The following is a 13582-nucleotide window of genomic DNA, read 5'->3' as shown; positions in this document are numbered from 1 at the left end:
TAGCACCTCGCTTATTGCAAAATCTCTGGTATTCACCTTTCCACTTTTGTAATAGACACGGGGAGGGGGGCGGGGAGGAATTGGGGGGCTCTGGGCCAGGGCCTTGGGAGTGGGGACTCCCCTAGAAACGCACTGCAGCCATTTTCTATGTTTTATTCCTATTTTTAGGGGGGACACACCCGCTGATGGGGGGGGCATCAGCCCACGAGAGCTTCTAGCCAGCCTTTTCTCCCCATTTTTATTTTTTTTTAATATGTAGCTATCATATATAAATGCATCTAACGTACATAAACGCGCACAGAAGGAAGGGGCAGCACGGAGGCACTGCCGGGCGACGGGCCCCCCCCAGCATCCCTGCAGCCGGGCAGGGGAGGGACCGGCGGGAGAAATATCGACAAACAAACGGATGGCGGCGGCTGCGGGCACCCCGGATCGGGGCCGCGGGGGCACGGAGCCGCTGCGGAGCCCCCTGGCTCTGGGTTTCTTCCCGCACAGCCCGCCAGGGCCGCCCCTCACCCCGCTCTCTCCCTCCGCGCCCCGGCGGCAGGACTCGCCTCAGGGCGGCGCGCGGCCCGCACCCTCCCGCGCAGGCGCGCGCCGCCGCCGCTCCCGCGCTTGTCCCTCGCGCGCCGCCGTAGGAGGAAGCCGAGCGCGCGGGGGGGCCGCGGCGTGAGGGGCCCGTAGGCCGTGGCTGGTGGGAGAAGGTGAGTGCCGGAGGGGCCGGGCCGGCTGCGGGGCGGGGCGGGGCGCCCTGGGGTGCGGGAGAGCCGCTGCCGCCGTGCCACCGGCTGTCGCGTCGCCCTCCTGCCTGCCCGGGCTCCTTCGCCTCGGGGCGGGGAGGCCGGCGCAGAGCGGGCGGGCGAGGAGCGGAGCTCCGTCCCTGCGTGGCTGGCGGCGGTCGGGGCCGGGTGCTCCGTGGCCGCTCCGTGCGCGCTGAGAGCGGCGGGGGGAGGCGGCGGTGGCCTTCGTGGGAATGAGCAGCTGGTACTTGGCTCTGCTTTTCCTCCCGCTCTGCTCTGCTGTAGCTGAACACTGAACTGCTGTCCCCGAACACCCTGGAAGCACTCTGGGCTAAATGCGCGTCCGTAAGATGCCCGCGGTGCGTGTGTCGGCTTCTGCCAGAGTGGGGGTGGCTCTCTGAATGTTGCCCACAGTTAATGCACAGCTGGTGGCTGCTGCCTCTTGTTAGGGCTGAGGCGTCCCTTCCTGGTGCATCTGGAAGAAGAACGGGGCCAGCACGATGAACTGCCTGGGCACCTCTAGGTTTGCACGTGCAAACTGTGCGGCAGTGCTCAGGAGCAGCAATTTGTTGCGCTTTGATCATAAATCACCGTGCCACGTAAAAGGGAGTGTGTTGTGTCGCTCCTGGTGTTCCTGTGCGTGGGAGGCGCTCACTTGCAGGCGCAGCACTGCAGCCAGCCCCGTTCTGTGGATGCCGAAGGAGCTGCGGACAGATGCAGCACCCGGAAGGAGCCCTGGAGTTCTCCTCGCTCTCCCTGGCGGCAAACCCTGGGATAAGTAAACAAGCCCTAGCTACACAGCACCTGGGCCACGAGACGAAGGAGAAAAGGAGAGAGCGCTGAAGGCCGGCCGGGTTGCTAAAGATGAATAGCTTGTCTTGGTTACAGCATGTATGGGCTGTGATATGTGTGGTATGTGCTGTGTAATCTCATGATAAGGAGGTAGCAGTGGGAAATTGCTAGCTCTGTAGCAGAGGGTATTTAAAGAGGCTGCTGCCTAAAATAAAGCGTTTTCGTTTGTGCACCAAACGGAGTCCGTGCCTAATTGCCACCAATGGTGCCCCGTGTGAGACGGAGCGATTAACGAGGTTTGACGGGTGTCAAGCCCCACAGAACTTAAGTGCTGCTGAAAGGAAGCAGGAGCCGACTTCAGGCATCTCTTCAAGAGAGGTGAGCTGTGGGGAGCTATGGGGAGTAACATATCTTGGGAAGAAAAGTCAGTACTAGGACTAATGGAGGGACTCTTGCGGAAACATCATGTACATACGAGCCTCCAGACCTTAAAAAAGATACTGAAATGGGTGTCCGTTAATTGCGATGGTGTCGATGCAATCACTATTTTTAGTATAAAAACGTGGGACGCAGAAGGGGTTAAACTTTGGGCCAGAGCCACTAAGGCGGACAAGGTTGCTGCTGAATTATTAACCCCTTGGCGGCAAATTCTAGAGATGTTACGGAAACGGGAGGATATCAGATAAGCTGCAAGCAATAACGATGCTGCTCCGTTTCGGGCAACCGCCGCAACTCCTAATTTTCAAGCGGACGATTGTCGCCCGGTCTTGCCGAGATCAGAACAAGGCGAAGGGAAAGGAGGCACTCAAGTTCACTCTACCCTATTCTGTAATAGCCCTGAGGATGATCCTGGGGACCCCTTTGATCCTGGTCCAATAAATCCAGAGACTGAACCTGATTTCTATCCACCTTTAACCCCAATTAAAGCTATTCCTGCATCTGCTCCAATTGCGGAGGACATTTTACAGCAACAGCGACGAAAGTCGCTATCGCGCTCCTCCGTTCTTAACCCTTCTCCATTTGCGCCAGGTACCGCATCTGTTCCCCCTTATCAACCGCTTATACGTGCGCAGCCGGAATCGGGGTATTGCGGTGTATTGTCAGAATGTCAGCAGAGAAGGACGGAGTTGGAGCCGTTTCGCTCCTGCCACTGCCCGCCTGGCCCCCTCCCCTCCCCAGTCGTCTCCCTGAGATAGAAGTGTTGTTTTTGTTTCTCTGCTGTGTGAGTGTGTGTGGGCGCCAGCTTCTACCTGCTGATCATCATCTGTGCTACTGTTTGCTTTTTGTTGTGTGCAGTGTCGTTAGGTGACTCCCCTGGAGCAGGTGTTCTGCCCGGTGTGGTCCTGTTCTCGTACGCGACTGGGGCTGACACTCCGTCAAGTGAAGAAGTTTGTATATACACAATGTGTAGACGTAAGGTGAGTGCGCCCCAGGTAGATAGACCTGGAGGGGCCGTAGAACCGATGGAAGTCCTGAAATATTGGGGGAGTTTTCATCAGCCGACACGCTTACGCTCGTGGGAACGGCTCGCCCGTTCAGGGCGTATGGCTGGTTGTTTGTTGTTTGCCTATAAGCTCATGGTCGATCGGGAAAAGGAGTTGAGCCAAAATCTCTAGGATGCTCTGTAGGAAAATGAGGAACTTAAGGGTGAGCCCTAGTTGCAAAGGCAGACTGTTATGTCAGTTGTAAGTGATGAAGAAAAAAAAAAAAAAGAGAAAAACAGGAAAAAAGGAAAAAAAAAGAAAAACAGAAAAAGAAGAAAAAAGACAGAAAGATAAAAAAGAAAAAGAAAAGAAAAAAGAAAAAGAAAAAAAGAAAAAAGAGAAGAAAAAGAAAAGAAAAAAGAAAAGAAAACCCAAACAGGTATAATTAGACGGGAAATATGCCACGTTAGCACAAAAGTATGCCATGCGCGCTACGAGAAAACGGCAGAGAAAGAGAAATAGGACACCAGATTCAAAGCAGTACCATAGAGAGATGTTTTTGGGTTTTTCCTATATGTGTATATGTTATTGCATGCCTTGGTGAATTACTCTGTGTTATATCCTGCGAGACTAAATGGACCCCAGCACCCCCCTGCACACTACCTTGCGGCTCCAGGATAGCCCAATTGGTGTATTTTGATGCCTGTCCCCCGAAAGCTGTTCAAACACAAAGGGGGAGCGGAGGCTTTGTCTCAGCCGGGAGCCCACAGATACTAGGGGCGCAATCCGTCAGTGCTGGCCGACCATTGATGCAGTGCACATTGATGATGCGAGGAAAAGGTCCTGTTTGCGTGAGCGGTATTCTGGACACCGGAGCGGATGTCAGAGTCATCTCTGAAGACAGATGGCCTGTGAACTGGCCGTTAGGACAAGTGGGGGAGGCATTAATGGGCATTGGCGGGAATGCTTTGCCTTTACAGAGCAAACACCTAATTCAGACCCAGGGGCCCGAGAATCGTGCTGCCTCAGTCCGTCCTTTTGTGTTAACTGTGCCAATTACTTTACAGGGCGGCGACTGTATGAGCCACTGGGGAATACAGATTGGGTTAAATTTGTCTTAGGGGCCACTGTGGCGCAAGCCACCTTAAAGTTAACCTGGAAATCTAATAACCCCGTTTGGGTGGAACAGTGGCCCTTGTCACGCGAAAAGTTGCGCCGCCTTCATCAGCCAGTTGAAGAACAGCTCCGAGAAGACCATATAGTCCCAACGACCAGTCCGTGGAATTCGCCTGTGTTTGTAATCCAGAAAAAAAGGGGCAAATGGCGACTTTTACATGATCTAAGAAATATTAATGCCGCAGTGGAAGATATGGGTACTCTACAACCCGGCATGCCTTCACCCACTATGGTCCCCCGAAATTGGTGCCTCACTATCATTGATTTGGAAGATTGTTTTTTCACAATCCCGTTGCATCCTGAGGATGCCCCCAAATTTGCATTTTCTGTGCCATCTATCAAGGTAAGTGAACCTTGTGAACGCTGTCATTGGACAGTTCTCCCACAGGGGATGGAAAATATCCCCACAACGTGCCAGTGGTTTGCAGCAAAGGCCCTATCTCCCGTTCGGCAAAGGTTTGCTGATGCTATAAGATACCGTTATATGGACGATATCCTTGTGTCAGCAGAGTCACGAGAGACTGTGCAAGCAGCTCTGCAGTTTACATAGCGTCAAGTAAAACTTGCCGGGTTACAAATTGCGCCTGAAAAAGTACACCAGAAGGAGCCGTGGCAGTACTTGGGATGGAGGAGCACAGAACAAAAAATTATCCCGCAACAAGTGAAAATTCAAGCAGATATTAAAACCCTTAATGATGTACAGAAGCTCTTAGGGGCCATTAATTGGGTTCGTCCACTATTGGGGGTACCAAGTCACGAGTTAAGTCCATTATTTTCTTTGTTAACAGGGACCTCAGATCTTTTGTCACCTAGGAGTCTAACCCCAGAAGCGCAGTCGGCCTTGGCAAAGCTTTCTAAAGCATTAGCCTCACGTCAAGCGGATGGCGTGTGTCCGAGCCTACCTTTCCAAATGGTGATATTAAATCCCGCTGTGCAACCGTATGCCTTAACGTATCAGTGGGATGAGACTCGTTCTGACCCTTTGATCATTATTGAATGGGTCTTCCTTTCTCAGCAGCTGTATAAGACAGTGGTAACTCGCCCAGAATGCTTTGCTATGTTGATCACAAAAGGAAGACAACGGCTTATGCTATTAGCTGGGCAGGAGTCTTCCCGTATTATCTTACCAATAGCCACACAAGTGCTGCAATGGCTTCTACAAACCTCAGTGATGTTTCAAACAGCGACTGTTGACCACCCGGGACAAACAGATATTCATAGCCCTAGCCATAGACTCTTACAAAAAGATTTTATTTTGTATGTAGCCCCGAAAGTGAGTCATGTGCCTTTACAAGCTTTGACTGTCTTTACTGATGGTTCTGGACGAACCAGCCGCTCAGTCGTAGGAAGGCAAGACCCGCAGAGTAAATTGTGGGATTCTGATGTACGCCGAACTAGTGGGTCCCCACAAATCGTAGAGCTCGCCGCTGCTGTACGAGTGTTCCAGAAATGGGACGCTCCGTTCACTATAATAACTGATTCTGCCTCTGTTGCGGGACTTGTACCCCGCATAGAAAATGCTTGTTTAAGGGAAGTCTCCAACCCCTTACTTTTTACTCTACTGTCAACATATTTGCATTTGCTGAACAACAGACAGCATCCTTATTTGATCATGCACATCAGAGCTCACACCGCCCTTCCAGGGCCCCTAGTGGAAGGCAATGGACGAGCTGATGCATTAACTCTCACAGCTCAAGTAGTGCCCCAGGTAATAGAGCAAGCCCGAATCTCTCATGCATTTTTCCATCAGAATGCAAAAGCGTTGCAAAAAACCTTTTCCTTGATGCCCTAGCATGCAAGAAATGTCGTTGCTGCCTGTCCAGATTGCCAGCGGTTATATACAAGTTCATCACCCTTCGGCGTTAACCCGCGAGGCCTTACTGCTCTTGAGCTGTGGCAAACTGATGTAACTCACTTTTCCGAATTTGGACGCCTTAAATACATCCATGTTTCTATAGATACCTTCTCCGGAGCCATACATGCCACTTGTCCTACTGGTGAAAAAGCTCACGATGTTATCAAACGTTTTACTCTAGCTTTTGCAGCTCTAGGTGTCACCCCTACGGTTAAGACGGCTAACGGCCCAGCTTACATCTCCCTCCGCCTTCAAAAATTCTTTCAAGATTGGGGGGTCAAGCACCTTACAGGCATTCCGCACTCCCCTACCGGCCGAGGCATTGTAGAATGATCGCATAGTTCGTTAAAAGGCATGTTGTTGTGCCAAAAAGGGGGAGTTGAGTCTCTCTCACCAGAGGAAGGCTTGGCTAAGGCATTGTATGTACTCAATTTTTTGAATTTATCTGACAGTGCTGAGTCAACCATTAGCCGACATTATTCATCTTTGCGAGTGGACAAACACAATAGCGAGGGTAAAGCTCAAGTGCTAGTACCTAATTTAGAATGAGGAATTATGGAGGGTCCATAGCAGTTGATAACGTGGGGGAGAGGCTATGCTTGTGTCTCCACAGGAACGGGACCTCGGTGGGTTCCAGCCCGGTGTGTGCGCCCTTACAGGCAACAGCAAAGCCAAAAGGATTGAATGCGTCTGCTATCCTGGTTCGGTCTATGGAGTCCCAACGAGCAGGCATGGACGCAGTTGTGGAAGAAGATCAAAGCACAGTGAGAAAACTATACCAGGAAGAACAGGGAGTCCGCATGTGCTCTTGAGAACAAGGACTCTCTTGCTGCCAAGGATAAGTTTAGCAATGCTACTGGTACAGCTATTTCTGAGTTATTGCTGATGGAGATAGTAGTCGACATGCGACGCTGCAAAACAGAGCTGCTATTGACTTTTTGCTTTCAGCTCACAGACATGGTTGTCAAGATTTTAAAGGACTGTGTTGTATGAATCTAAGTGACCACTCCAAATCCATCCATGCCCAGTTGCAAGAACGGCACCGACCCAACCAGCAACTTGTGGAGACCACTGGGTGCAATCTTTTTTGGATGGACTTGGGGGTGGGGTTGGTTGAAGCAAATTGTACTCGTTTGCCTGTGTGGAAGGAATTTGTCTGTTATGTTTAGTACGCTGTTTGCCGTGTTTAATAAGCATTATACGATCAGTTGTAGATGCCGCTTTGCATCGTACCCTGGTACGAGTTGTAGAATATGTTGCTGTAAAAACTGCGTGTGTATCCATGAGAACCTGGCCTTCACAGAAGAAGATAACAAGAAGGGATTGCAACAATGTGGTCACGTATCAGACAGCCGCCGTTAGCAAAGCCGGATCACGAGTCTGGTGGGACTCGCTGCATGCGCTGGCCACACGTGCAGCGACTCTAGCCTGTACTTCTCCACTCAATCCGGTGCAGGATATAAGGGGTCTGTCTCGGGCCGGAGAGAGGGAGAGAGAAATGAGCGCACTTTGAAGATACAGGGGACGCCCTGGAGCGCTGTCTCTGTCGTCCCCCCCCTCCCATAAGTTCTATGTTCATTAACCCCAACAGCTCAGAAGGCATTACAGCACGTTGCAGGTAAGATATAGTCTACTACTGCTGCAAGACACGTTGAACACCTTCCTACAAGAGTTTCAACCTTACGCCCTGATAGGACAGTGGGATGATGCACTCGCAAAGAGCCCGACTGCATTAGAGTGGGTAGTTTTGCCACGTACCTTTTCCAAAACAGTAACTATGATGACTGAAATGTTACCACGATTGTTTTCCCAGGGTCGTTTGTGCTGTCAGCAGCTTTCTGGAATGGATCCAAGCCACATACATGTCCCTGTCAAAAAGGACGACCTTGACCCTTGGTTATCACAAAGTCTTAACCTACAGATTGCCTCAGTAGATTATATTGGGCAAATAAATTATTCTCTCCCCTGCCTTTAGAGCCACAGGAGGTTGGTATTCTAGGCTAAATTCAGATGGATGCTCGTAAGTGTTTTAACTTTGCCAAATGCTCTCGAAACGCAACATATCTCCAAAAGGTCACCCCTCTTGATTACCGGGTACACTTTTGTCAGCCACCTGTGGTTGCCATTTCTTCTTTCTCTGCTCCCGGTGTGGCTTCTGCAAAAGCGCTAACGCTCTTAAAAAAAGCTAGGTTGTTGGCTTGTGGAACAAAGTAAGGCTACTTCAGTAGCTCTTCCTGGCCTTTTATTAGATGTAGATTCAGTACGCCATGCAACTCTGTAAAATAGAGCAGCCGTCAATTTTCTGTTATTAGCGCATGGCCATGGATGTGAAGATTTTGATGGCACGTGCTGTATGAATTTATCAGACCACTCTGAATCAATCCATAAAAGTATACAACAGTTAGAGCAAAATGTGCAGAAATTACGAATGGGGGGAAGTTGGGGATGGCTGGATAACCTTTTTAACAGTTGGGGCTTAACGGGATGGTTGCAATCAGCTCTAAAATTCTTGCTTTTTTGTATAAGCATATTCTTGTGCATTATGCTTTGTATTCCCTGTGTGCTACGGTGTGCGCAGCGTCTTACAGATAAAACCTTGGCCACTGTTTTTGTAGTAAATGAAGAAGGGGGAATTGTGGATGCCGAAGGACGTGCGGACGCAGCACCTGGAACGAGCCCTGGAGTTCTCATCGCTCTCCCTGGCGGCAAAGCGTGGGATAAGTAAACCATCCCTAGCTACACAGCACCTGGGCCATAGAATCATAGAATCATTTAGGTTGGAAAAGACCCTTGGGATCATTGAGTCCGAGCATCGGCTCCACTCTACGAAGTTCTCCCTTACTCCCTTAACACCACATCTAAACGAGTCTTAAACACATTCAGGGATGGTGACTCAGCCCTTCATGCGGTTCTCATCCTCCTTGTTTGGTTTAGTTATGTTTTAATGTTGCAGACTTAGAGGGGCGATTTGGTGTGCTGTCTCCATTTGGAAGGGAAAGTGATTTTCAGATTTTCAGATGCGATGCATTTAACAGGACACAAATGTCCTCAGCTGTAGGGACCCAGGTGCCTCTTGCCAGTGCAGATGCCCTGACCCTCTGCCCAGCCTCCCTGTGCAGCTGCTGAGGGCTCTGGTGTCCCTCAGCTCTCATGTGCTGGCTGCCAGTCCCAGGCAAAGGCATCAGGTAACTGGGGTGTCGAGCAACTGAGGTCTGCCTGAGAAGCTGAGGAATTGTTTTCCACATTTAAAAAAATACGAGCACGTATTCTGTCAGCTGGGAAAAAAAACTGACAAAAGAAACCAAAAATCTCAAAAAGTCCTTTCCCTTTAGATGCTCATTGAAATCTCCCTCTTTAAAGTCCTGAAACCTCTCCAACCGGCTGTACAAGACTTGAAGACTTGAAGAATCTTATGGGGAAAGGCATGGCTCATCAGAGCCTTTTGCATTTTAACGACCCTGTGATGTATTTGGTGCTGACTCCCATGGACCTCAGTTACTGTGAGGAGAGTGATCAAACCACTTGAGAAATTAAAGTCAGAAGTTAAAGTCAGATGGCTCTGATGCTGAGTCAACCTCTGATGTGTTCTGTCAAGGAGAGGTCCATTTTAATGACATCAGAAGCACCCACACAAACCATACACCGGCTCCTTGCCTAAAAGTTACACAGGCAGTGGGGAAATCACAGGCCATGTTCCTGCTCCTGCCCTACCAGGTACGCGGGCAGCAGTGACTTCACCAGCACCTACACAACCCATGGGCCTCTTGCTGGCCTGTCAGCTGAACGGTCACAGGTGACCTTGCAAACACCTACACAAGATGGGTGCCCAGTCCTGGCCTCCCAGATTCTCAGGCACCTGGGACCTCAAAACACCCAACACAAGACATGTTTCTCCTGGGCTCCTCAGGCACCAGTGACATCGCAAAGACATCCACAAGCCAGGTGACAGCTCCTGGCCTGTCATCTGTGCAGGGACCAGTGACCTCACAAGCACCTACATGAGCTGTGCACCTGGTCCTGCCTTATCAGCTACTCAGCCAAGAGCGACATCACAAGTACAAACCTGAGCCACGTGTCTCCTATCAGCTACAGCAGCACCAGTGACCTCCCCAGCCCCTACAGGAGCCCTGGCCTTGCTCCTGGTCTATCCGCTACTCAGGCACCAGAGACCTGACCACCCCGTCTCCCCGTGCTTGCTGTCTGCTCACCTCTGAGATACGACTCCTCACAAGCTCCTACACACACCAGAAGCCTCCTCTTGGCCTGTTGGCTACTCAGGCAGCAGCTCCTCACAAGCACATACCAACCTATTCGCTGGGTGCTCGTCTTTTGGGGGGACCCAAGCCAGTACTGACCCCCCTCTCCGTCACTTGCTCGCCCCTCCTAGAAGGGGGCCGTAGCCCCTGGGCACGTTCCAGCGTGTCCGTGCCCCACCACCTTTCGGGCACCCCTCCGCCCTCTTGAATTCCCCCCAGCCCACCCTGTCAGGGCGTGTTCTGCAGCCTGGTAAAGTGGGGGACCCCCACCCGGCCTTTTCCTTCTGCTTCCGTTCACATTTAAACTGTAATTCTTCACTACACTAAATCTCATTGAAGGGGGATTTACTCAATTCAAAACTATAGCTCCAATTCAAATTTATAGTTATTTAAACTTTGGAAACAAAAATTATAAAAAATAAATTCATTAGTAGAATTATACACTTCCTTTCATAGATATATACAATATATGATTATATTGTCTAGAAATATTCAGCAAGGTCACTCCAGTCTTCAAGAAAGGCAAGAAGGAGGAGCCGGGGAACTACAGGCCGGTCAGCCTCACCTCCATCCCTGGAAAGATGATGGAACAGCTCGTTCTGGGTGTCATCTCAAGGCACGTGGAGGAAAGGAAAGCTATCAGAAGTACTCAGCATGGATTCACCAAGGGGAAATCATGTCTGACTAATCTGATAGCCTTCTACAATGGCATGACTAGATGGATAGATGAGGGGAGGGCGGTAGATGTGGTCTACCTTGACTTAAGCAAGGCGTTTGACACGGTCTCCCACAGCATCCTCATAGGGAAGCTTAGGAAGTGTGGGTTAGATGAATGGACAGTGGGGTGGATAGAAAACTGGTTGAAAGATAGAGCTCAGAGGGTTGTGATTAGGGGCACAGAGTCTAGTTGGAGACCAGTGACGAGTGGTGTTCCCCAGGGGTCAGTACTGGGTCCAGTCCTCTTCAACATATTCATCAATGACCTGGATGAGGGGATAGAGTGCACCCTCAGCAAGTTTGCTGATGACACCAAGCTGTGTGGGTGGCTGACACACCGGAAGGCTGTGCCGCCATACAGAGAGACCTGGACAGGTTGGAGATCTGGGCAGAGAGAAACCTTATGAAGTTCAACAAGGGCAAGCCTAGGGTGCTGCACCTGGGAAGGAACAACCCCATGCACCAGTACAGGTTGGGTGCTGACCTGCTGGAGAGCAGCTCTGTGGAAAGAGACCTGGGAGTCCTGGTGGACAACAGGATGACCATGAGTCAGCAATGTGCCCTTGTGGCCAAGAAGGCCAATGGCATCCTGGGGTGCATCAAGAAGAGCGTGGCCAGCAGGTCAAGGGAGGTCATCCTCCCCCTCTACTCTGCCTTGGTGAGGCCGCACCTGGAGTACTGTGTCCAGTTCTGGGCTCCCCGGTTCAAGAGGGACAGGGAACTGCTGGAAAGGGTGCAGCAGAGGGCTACAAAGATGGTTGGGGGACTGGAACACCTCTCTTATGAGGAAAGGCTGAGGGATTTGGGTCTCTTCAGTCTGTAAAAAAGACGTCTGAGGGGGGACCTTATCAACACTTATAAATACTTAAAGGGTGGGTGTCAGGAGGATGGGGCCAGGCTCTTTTCAGTGGTGCCCGGGGACAGGACAAGAGGCAATGGGCACAAACTTGAACATAGGAAGTTCCACCTAAACATGAGGAGGAACTTCTTTACCCTGAGGGTGGCAGAGCGCTGGAACAGGCTGCCCAGAGAGGTGGTGGAGTCTCCAACTCTGGAGACATTCAAAACCCGCCTGGACACGTTCCTGTGTAACCTGCTCTAGGTGACCCTGCTCTGGCAGGGGGGTTGGACTAGATGATCTCCAGAGGTCCCTTCCAACCCTATGATTCTATGATTCTATGAAGGTCATCTGAGCGGGGACCTTGTTCATAGGGAAACGGGGAGAAAAAAGGGAGAAAAACCAGAAGCAGAATGCACTGAGCCACAATTTTGAGCAAAGAACCATGGAGTCCATGACAAGAAAGAACTTTTGCCAGTCCCAGGAATTGGTGGGCCATCAAGAAAGTCCAGGTGGCACCTCCAGGAAGATCAAGTGGCCGTTTGAAATGAGAACGTTGTGACTCAGAGGGAGCCTGGTCTGGGAGGGATGCGGGAATGACTAGAGCTGTGCAAACCCCTGAGGGACATGCAGCGGAAGGGGGAGCAGGGAGGAACCAAGAGGGAGGAGGCAGAAGACGGTATAAAAGAGGCCAGTTGCATGTCCGACTGGATTGACCGGGGGAAGGGGATGGAGTTTTTAGGAAGAGAGAAGGGCCAGGGGCTGCTGGTGTGTTCGGAACCCACAGGGAAACAGCTGTGAAATGCTTCATAGGATTTTGGGTGTGTTCCTCTAAAGAAGTTGTCCTGGTCAATGGCCCAGCTGAAGTGCCTCTGTACCAATGCACGCAGCCTGGGGAACAAAGAGGAGGAGCTGAGCACCCTTGTGCAGCTGGAATCCTCATGGCTGGGGTTTGCTCCAGGCCACCCGACCAAGAGAAGCCTTTTGACGAAGCGTTCTTACTTCACCTACAGGAAGTATCACAGAGACTCGGATCCTCCTGGGGGACATTAGTCACCCTGACAGCTGCTGGAAGAGCATCCCAGCAAGCTGTAAGCAGTGCAGGAGACTCATGGAGTGTGTTGATGAAGGGCTTGAGAGCAGCCCTGCAGAGAAGGGCTTGAGGATACTGGGGTTTGAGTAACTGAACATGAGCTGGCAATCATAGAGTCATAGAATCATTTAGGTTGGAAAAGACCCTTGGGATCAACTCCACTCTACGAAATCCTCCCTTACACCATATCCCTTAACACCACATCTAAAGGAGTCTTAAACACATCCAGGGATGGTGACTCCACCACCTCCCTGGGCAGCCTATTCCAGTGTCTGACCACTCTTTCTGGGGAGAATTTTTTCCTAATGTCCAGCCTAACCCTCCCCTGCTGCAGCTTGAACCCATTCCCTCTTGTTCTATCACTAATGACCTGTGAGAAGAGACCAGCACCAACCTCTCTACAATGGCCTTTCAAGTAGTTGTAGAGAGTGATGAGGTCTCCCCTCAGCCTCCTCTTCCCCAAACTAAACAGTCCCAGCTCCTTCACTCGCTCCTCATCAGATTTATTCTCCAGGCCCTTCACCAGCTTCGTTGCCCTCCTCTGCACTCGCTCCAGCACCTCGAGATCTCTCTCGTATTGAGGTGCCCAGAACTGGACACAATACTCAAGGGGTGGCCTCCCCAGTGCTGAGTACAGGGGGACAATCACCTCCCTCCTTCTGCTGGTCACACTATTTCTAATACAAGCCAG

General features: G+C 51.0%; 1 long non-coding RNA gene across 2 annotated transcripts; it reads left to right on the top strand.

The window, feature by feature from the left end:
• Window positions 1-391: 391 nt before the first annotated feature.
• On the top strand, window positions 392-9029 carry LOC134525009 (uncharacterized). Of its 2 annotated transcripts, XR_010073664.1 has the most exons (4): window positions 392-704; window positions 1775-1910; window positions 2829-2950; window positions 6601-9029. It is a non-coding gene; the product is annotated as an uncharacterized LOC134525009 (long non-coding RNA). The 2 variants fall into 2 exon arrangements; XR_010073665.1 differs by lacking the exon at window positions 1775-1910.
• The last annotated feature ends 4553 nt before the right edge of the window (window positions 9030-13582 follow it).

The sequence above is a fragment of the Chroicocephalus ridibundus genome, chromosome 18, assembly GCF_963924245.1.
Source record: "Chroicocephalus ridibundus chromosome 18, bChrRid1.1, whole genome shotgun sequence".
Classification (NCBI taxonomy): Eukaryota; Metazoa; Chordata; class Aves; order Charadriiformes; family Laridae; genus Chroicocephalus; species Chroicocephalus ridibundus.
Note: the sequence above shows the minus strand (reverse complement) of the source record. Positions and strands in the feature narration are given on the sequence as shown.